Here is a 9162-nt window from a genome sequence, read left to right on the forward strand (position 1 = left end):
GAGAGAGAGAGAGAGAGAGAGAGAGAGAGTGTTTGGATTCCCTGTGAAGGAGATTAAACGACATTTGTCAAGATGCTGAGACAACTGTTCGAAGGGTCATATAACTATGATGCTGTATGGAAAATGTTAATAAGGTAGATGGGATTATGGTAAGACTGTAAAGAGTAGTGATAGAAGAATGACCACAATATTGGCTAGCGAACAGATGGACAGGAAGGCGGTCGGAGAGAAATGTGAGAGCAATGTAGAAGCTTGGATGTAATATAGAAAGAAAGAAAAAAAAAATGCGAATAAGGTGTTGAATTTGTTTCTAGATCTACATACAGTAATTACAGTTGTCATACTGTACAGTTTCATGCCCGAGAACATAGATCCTCGAAGCGAATCAAACAGTCATAAGAACATTAGAAATAAGGGAAGCTGCAAGAAGCGATCAGGCTTACACGTGGCAGTCCCTGTATGAAATATACCTACCTATTTCCATCTATTATCCCCATCCATAAGCCTGACTAATCTTCTCTTAAAGCTCTCTAATGTCCTAGCACTAACAACATGATTACTGAGTCCGTTCCACGCATCTACCACCCTATTTGTGAACCAATTTTTTCCTATCTCCTTTCTAAACCTAAATTTTTCAAACTTGAACCCGCTATTTCTTGTTCTACCTAGGTTGCTGATCCTAAGAATTTTGCTTACATCCCCCTTGTTATAACCCTTATACCATTTAAAGACTTCTATCAGGTTCCCTCTTAACCTACGTCTCTAAAGAATGTAAATTCAACAAACTTCAATCTCGCCTCGTAAGGAATACTCCTCATTCCCTGTATCCTTTTAGTCATTCTCCTCTGTACTGATTCTAATAGACCTATATCTTTCCTGTAATGTGGGGACCAGAACTGCACAGCGTAGTCTAGATGAGGTCTGACCAGCGCCAAGTATAACTTTAATATTACTTCCGGCCGAGCTGCTATAATCTAAGTCTACACAAAGGTGAGGTGATTATTTTTTTTTATTTTATTTTATTTATTTATTATTTATTTATTTATTTATTTATTTATTTATTTATTATTATTATTATTATTTTATTTATTTATTTTTTTTTTTTTTGCGTAGCGTTGCAACAACTAAGATCATTATGGCCCATGCAAAGGGTGCGTTTTCAAATTTCTTTGTTGAAAGTATTGATATGGATGTGAAGCGTGACATGTATAATAAACTATCAAAACATGAGTGGATAGTACATAAGCCATAATGTGTGCTTGCGTACAGAAAGAATACCAGAAGCGACTATTGAAATGGTCAATATGTAGAACTTGATGAAAGAGGCAATAGAGAAATACTTAAAGAAGAAAACCAGGAAAGGAGTGCGAGAAGAAAGGAAGGAGTCAGTATGGATCAATGAGGTAATAAAACAAAGTATAAATAAATGGAATAAAAGGAGAGATTATAATAGAAGGAGAAGGAATGCCACAGAAGAAAGATAGGGATATATATATATATATATATATATATATATATATATATATATATATATATATATATATATATATATATATATATATATATATATATATATATATTATATTATTTATTTATTTATTTTTTCTAGGGAACTATATGAAACTCAGAAACAAATGGCAAAATGAGATTGCCCAGGAAGCCATCACAACATGAAAGGAAAGTGATTGCTCAAATCAAGAATGGAAAAAAATACAGTAGAAATTTGTGGAGAAATACACAGTAAATAAATTGCGAGGAAAGGAAGTGAAAAAATATAAAAGTGAAAATTTATGATGAGAGTGGTGAGGAACATCAAGGTAACGGGTTAGAGATAAATTCTTATTGGACAAATATATATCATAAACACTCAAAGAATATTAGTGAAGTGTGGAATGATGAACTTACAAGAGGATTATGAAGGTAAAATGTAACAGAACCAAGAATTAATATTAACTATAGCGGACCAAAAGAAATTACCTTTCCAAAGGCTTTAGAGGAACATTTCAGTATGATTAAAGGACCGAGACTAGAATTGGCGGATGGTAAAATGAGATAGGAACTTACACGGAAAGGGAGGAATTATGACATTCCAGATGTGTTAAGAGAAAATTTTGATGTTTTTAAAAGGTGAAGTAGACGATAGACCGCTGCAAAGAATGGAGGCAGAAGAAAATATAAGTGAGCTTAATAAGTTGAAGACTAATGAACAGACTGGAGTAGATGGGCTAAAAGGTGAAATGTGGTATTGGATGGGAGGAAGCAAAATTCGTATGAAATTACTAACCAAGTTTAAATAAAATTACACATTGAAAGATTGCCACCTGACATTTGGAAAACCTCTAAAATTGTACTCCCCCCCAAAAAAAAAAAAAAAAATAAAATAAAATAAAAGATAAATAAATAAATAAATAAATAAAATAAATAAATAAATAAAAAATACCAAAGATAAAAGATTTTAGACACATTGCCCTGACGAACGTATGGTATAAGCTTTTTATGAGTTTAATTGAAGAAAAGGTATTAAAAAGTACATCTGAAAAAAACAAGCGGGAAATAAATAATATGCAATTTGGTTTTACAGAGGGTCAGAGATTGGAAGATAACGTATAATAATGAAGACAAAAAAAAAAAGAAGGAAGACATAACTGGTTTTAACTGTTCTTGATTCTATGAAGGCATTTGATTCCATCAGTAGAGGTAAGTTAATAAACAATGAAGGAAAACAAGTGATTCTGTGGTGTAATTATATTGTCTAGGGCTTTACGGCGCAAGTGGTTACACATATTTGAGAGGTGGCAACAGTGAAAACATAAGAAGGAAGCAAGGTTAACATCAGGCGGGGAATATTTGAGGTTGTTACGTTGTCTTTTGTCTCTTGGTGTTGGCTCTCAGATTTTGTGGCAACTCGCTTGCCTTGGCATGCGGCTTTGGTATAATGACAGCATGCTGGAAGGGGTTTTGTTGTGGGTGTCGCACAAAGCTCGAGGGGTGGCTGGTGATTCGGTCTGTCAGGGAATGTCCGTAGCACGAAGCGTGGAGGTGATTAAGGCCGCTGGTTGTTATTCCTCCGAGGCAAACCTGGGCATTTTGGCTGGAGGTAGGTCTGATTAATATTTTTTCCCTTTTCTACAACTGATTCACTATTCATTGATTGCATTATGAAACTTTACGGTAGAGATGAAGCCTTTGCACATTTTAATAATCAAGTGTGCAAGATTGCTGTGAGCAGTGATATATGGCAAAGGACAGTCCCGCTTTTTCAGTTCTGCCCCGCTTGTAGCAAAATGTCCCGATTTTTTTTTCTTGGTCGTCCCATTTCAAAAGCAAAACGGATAATCATCAAATTTTACTATTTCATTAGCTGTTTATGAACTGTCGCGCGCGCGCGCTTGCATGTGTGTGTTTATTTACCTAGTTGTGAAATACAGGACAAGAGCCACACTAGGCTGGTGCTGCCCCGTCTCCATATCGACTTTTATCCAAATTTTCCTTAAATTTATGTACTGTCTTGGTATACACAGTCCTATCATTAAGTTCATTCCACACTGCTATGCTCCTGTGAGGTAAGCTGTTTCTTGATGTCTCCTCTGCACACTCCCTATCAATTTCCTTCCATGTACTTGTGGTACTTCTCGTTGTGTGTGTTTGGAGAGAGAGAGAGAGAGAGAGAGAGAGAGAGAGAGAGAGAGAGAGAGAGAGAGAGAGAGATGGTGGGGCAGGTGGTCTTGGTTCCCATTGATTCCTGCAGGTTATCAGTAAGTGTTATGCAGTAACTGTATCTAAAACTTACATATGATATCGTTTAAGTTTTATTTCTTTCTAATTCGCCTCAAATACCTATTGCAAACAAGCTGAAGCCATTCTCCTAAGTAAATCAATGGCATTGTGGGAGACATTCAGTTCATGCAGGCACTTAGAGGTACAAAGTCCCTTCCCCTCACCTCATTGATGAACCGATTTTCTCACATGTCAACCATACTAATTTTTCATGAACTGATGATTTATTATTCAGTGCAAAAATTAAATTCGTTTTGGAAACTGAAAACAAAATTTGTTGCGGTCTGTGGAGGACAGGGGGTGTACTGATGGGAAGGTTGACTGTCTGGTTCCATCCAGAGCCCAGGACTGGGATTGGACACCTCCTTTACCTCTGCTTCATTCAGATATGATCGTCCACTCCCAGCCCCGCACACCCAAGAAGAGGCCATTGTTAACAAGAGAACACTACCCATCATCCACCAGATACTGTTATCAGAGGGATCCTGAAGAGGGGGATAAGGGGTCCTTCTTCTGTGACAGTCTGATTAATTGTGTGTTAGTGGTTCATTAAAATTCCACATTCAGGACCAAACTGTCAACACCTGCCCTCCACCATGCTCCAGACACTGCTATGCAAGCAACCTCTTTTGGGGGTGAAGAGTGCACCTTCCTTGGCAGTGTCTGATGAGTTGTCAAAATATTCTTTTTGTTGACTTCTTGTTCAGTGTGAGGGGCTGGAGGGTTGCACCATCACTGCCCCCACACACTCCTGCAGGTCTGGGATGGCTCCTTGAGGAGAGAAGAGATTCATCCCTGCCAAGGAAAACTTACTTCAACTCCGCTTCATCATCATGAAATCCACTGCGTTACAGTGATTCAAGCTTCATTATCGTGAAATCCACTTTATTATTGTGAGACTTGCTTCATTATCATGAAATCTGCTTCTTTATTGTGAAACTTCATCATAGTGAAATCCACTTCATTATGGCGACACTGGCATCGTCATTGTATATTTATTTATTTATTTATTTATTCATTCATTCATATACCTATCCATGTACTTGATCTTCTATATTAATTTTTTTCACCTAATTTATCTTTTATTCATTTATTTTGCCTGATTGGAAGCCTCATCCTGCACCTCACACAGACTCACCTGCCCATGGTATACCTCTACCTGTTCTCTCTCTGTGTGTCAGCCTCTCATATTCCTCTTGGTTACACTTAAAGGAGCGTAACGTGAAAGATGACACTGTATAAAGAAAACTTGCGTCATATTACATTACCAGGTGTGTGTGTATTTACCTACGGTAGTTGTATTTACCTAGTTGTGCTTTACAGGAAAAGAGCTATGCTCGTGCTGTCCCATCTCCATATCTTTTAACACCCAACTTAGCCTTGAATCCATGTATACTTTCTGCATTTACTATCTCCTCATCCAGACTGTTCCATACATCAATACTTCTATATGGGAAACTATACTTTTTGACGTCTCATCTACAAGCACTCCTCTTCAGCCTCTTTCCATGTCCTCTAGTGTCCCATGTATCCCAGACCATTAAGTCGCTCCAGTCCACCTCCTCTACTCCCTCATATGCTTTATATATCACAATCAAGTCTCCCCTTTCTCTCCTCTTTTCCAACATTGGTAGATATATCCTTGCCAGTCTCTCTTCATATGACAAGTCCCTGATACTTGGTACCATCTTCATAGCTACTCTGTGAACTCTCTCCAACTTCCTTATATCCTTTTTCTTGTATGGCAACCACATTAATGCTGCATATTCTAGTCTAGGTCTTATCAGCGACATGATCATCTTCCTGACCATCTCTTCATCCATATATGCAAAGGCCTGCCTTATTCTTCTCAGCAAGTTATAGGTTTCTCCTGTAATTTTGCTAGTGTGTCTCTCTAGGGTCAGGTTCCCAATCACTGTAACACCGAGATCTTTTTCCTCTAACCTTACACCATTCAACACATAATTTCCTTTTACTCTTCTTGTACTTTTCCAAATTCTATTACTTTACACTTCTTTAAATTAAATTCCATTTCCCATATATAACTCCACTCTGATATCTTGTTCAGGTCTTCTTGTAACGTTCCACAGTCCTCTGCACTCTCAACTTTCTTCAGCAACTTTGCATCATCTGCAAAAAGGCTCATGTAGCTGTTCACACTCTCCGTCATATCATTTATATAAACTACAAACATGATTGGTGCAAGTACTGAGCCTTGGGGTACTCCACTTATGACTTCCCTCCATGATGATCTTTGGTCTTTTACCACTGTTCTCATTTCTCTGTTTGTCAAGAAATTTTCCATTCATCTCAGCAGGGTCCCCCTTAGCCCACCATTATGCTTCAACTTCCACAACAATTTCTTGTGTGGCACTTTATCAAGGGCCTTCTTCAGGTCTAAATAAACACAATGTGTTTATTTAGACCTGTGTTTATTTAGTGTGTGTGTGTGTGTATGTGTGTGTGTGTGTGTGTGTGTGTGTGTGTGTGTGCGTGTGCATGTGCGTGTGTGTGTGTGTGTTTCCGTCAGTGTGTGGGCCATATTATGAAACATTTGTGGCTGCATCCTGATTACTTTTAGAAAGCTTCAGTAAGTCTAGTTGAAGTGACATGGAATTTTAAGGATTTTTTTGTGGTTTTATTGACAGATTAAAAAGATTTCTACAATATTAACAAGAGAAACATTTAAGAACCTATCTAATCATCTCTTTGACCTTCAACAACAATTGTGGTGAGAAAGCAGAACAGGAGAGAATAACATTGGGAGAACTTCTCATTTTACTGCATAAAAACTGCAGTGATTCACAAACTGTGCGCCGTGGCTATCACCAAGCACCACCTAACTTTTTCTAGATACATAGGTGTGTCTTCTTTTAGTTGGCCTACACTACACTGACTACAGATTCAGTGTGCTGTCAAAGTCTGAGATGCAGTGTGCCACTAAGCAACAAAGTTTGAGAATTACTTTACTTTAGCTTTCATTTATATCTATAAAAAAATACAAAAGAAATTTTTTATTACACTTATGTGTACTATGTATTGTTCATAGTCTAACAGGAAAGCTAGTTGTGATATTTGAAAATATCTAAATTTTAGGAAGGCAAATGTCCTTATCAACCCTTTCCTTCTGGAGATGCAACTTTCAAGGTAGTGCTGTTCCATTTCTTCATTATTACCATGCTGCATATTGCAATGCACATCTACAAAAATAAAAATTAAATCTTATATAGAAATGTAACTCTTAATTATTTTGTTATTCAGTGCCTCAGTGAATATCTTGGTGATTGACCATCTAGATATTTTATGAATGGCATTTCTCTTTAATCAGGGCATTTTTATTTAAAAGTATAATTTGTGATTATTTATCCATAATTGAAAAGGTGAAATAATCAAAATAATAAAGTTTTATTTTTTTCTGGTGATTTTATTTTATAAAAATTTATAAGTGAAGTTATTAAAGAAAACTGCAACAAACAGTTCTGAGATTTAGAATTTTAGTTTTGAGGGGAGTAGTTGCCTGTTTGTTTTCTCTTGAAGCCACGCTTTCTGTCTACCTTGAAGTGTTAAATGACATTCACATAGCATTCTAGAATACAGCTGATAACTGGTCCTTACTTATTGCAAGGAATTATGGCCAAAAGTGAGGGTTTCTGAAGGTACCATCTCCCTTATCATAGCCAACTTGCTTCACTTTGTTCCTTGACAGTTTCATCACAGTGGTGCTTTTAGTGTGTAATAGTAGCCATGTTTAGTTGTAGTGCTTGAAGAGAGCAGGGATGATGGAAGGATCAGTGACAAGTAGTATTTTTTATTAGATGAGTTTAGATAGTTCAGTGTGGTGGAAATATTTGGAGTGGGAGAGTTAGGGACAGAGAAAGTAATGAAATATTAGAAGTTGGAATGTGTGACACAGTGAAAGAGTGAGGTCTTGGCAATGGAGAGTGGCAGTACATGAGAGTCTGGAGGGGTTAGGAAGGGAAGGGAATATTGGAATGGAGAAATACAGAGGTGTGCATATGCACTGTGATTGCAGAATATATATATATATATATATATATATATATATATATATATATATATATATATATATATATATATATATATATATATATATATATATATATCCCATTTTTTGTTCCAAAAAACCTACACAGGGACTCCACAGTTCTTCGTCATGGTAGTAAACCTAATAATAAAAAGATTTGGAGAAAAAAAAAGTTTTGAAAACATAATATACTTCCCAGTGCTTTTCTTTGCAGATGATTGATTACTTAGTACAAACTCAGCGAGAGGCATGGAGCAGCTGTTCAAAGTGGTGTTGAAAATAAATGGAGAATGTGATTTAGAAATAAGTAAAGGAAAAAAGTTGTATGATCCACAATGAGGAGAAACCTGGAAATATAAATGGCATTAAAGTGGTGGAGTAGATATAATATTTGGATATAACAATAACTGATCAGATTACCTATTTTAAGGAACACAAAAAAGACAAGATTGTTATATGCAAGAAAATGGCAAACATGGTTTACTCAGTAATAGAAGGAACTTGCACTAAATGATTAATAGGGAAGACTCTTTGGAAATCTGTGGTGCTGCCATGTGTTGTGCGTTGACTGATTCAGCAGTGCTAGCATGGAATATAAAGGAAATGGATCAGCTGAAAAAAATGGAAAATTCTTGGAGAAAAATTTTTGGTGTCCCAAATTACACACCAGTTGCTGCTCTAAGAAGTTACAGGACATTCAAATCTGAACATGTTAAGGCAACGTCACTCAGAGCAAATTTCTCCCAGCATATTGGCCTTTTTAGCTGGTGACCAGACAAAATGAGCAGCAAATAATATCTTGCTGCTCATTTTCTGTTGTTAGGATTAATGGAAAATGGCTGTGTTGCCGGTGTAATAGGTTTCAGTGTTCATCTAGTTGTAAGTGACCAAGTGCACACGCAGCCCTATTTTTACTGCCAGATGTGTGGCACATTTACTCCCAGCCATGGCAGTGCACAGACTTCCCTGGACACTCCCTTTAAGGAGATGAATCTGACCCAGCATTACCTAACCTAACCTAAATGACATGTAACATTACCTAACCCAACCTAACATTACATAACCTAACCTAACATTACATAACCTAACCTAAATGATGTGTAGCATTTTCTAACCTAAACTAACTGGGGGGCTTTGCCCCCCATTGGACCCGCCCCCTTAAGGGCATTAATCCAACCTAGCATTACCCACGCAAAGTTTTGCTAGTGTGAAAGCTCAGCACGAATTAATTGAACTATTAAAATTAGTATTCAGGGTGTTGGCTGTACCTGCTCACACTGTTGTTACCTCACAGAGTGATGTGACCATGGCCAGTAGGGCGTGGCCTGTGGAGACAGTGC

The 9162-nt window shown here is 37.1% G+C and overlaps 1 long non-coding RNA gene across 1 annotated transcript in view; it reads left to right on the plus strand.

Moving 5' to 3' along the window:
* The first annotated feature begins 2452 nt into the window (after positions 1 to 2452).
* Positions 2453 to 9162, plus strand: part of LOC135089211 (uncharacterized) — a 12142-nt gene continuing 5432 nt past the window's right edge. Inside the window, exon 1 of the long non-coding RNA XR_010261415.1 lies at positions 2453 to 3097. This is a non-coding gene — a long non-coding RNA (uncharacterized LOC135089211). The remainder of the gene's footprint in view (positions 3098 to 9162) is intronic.

The sequence above is a fragment of the Scylla paramamosain genome, chromosome 32 (assembly GCF_035594125.1).
Source record: "Scylla paramamosain isolate STU-SP2022 chromosome 32, ASM3559412v1, whole genome shotgun sequence".
NCBI classification, from domain to species: domain Eukaryota; kingdom Metazoa; phylum Arthropoda; class Malacostraca; order Decapoda; family Portunidae; genus Scylla; species Scylla paramamosain.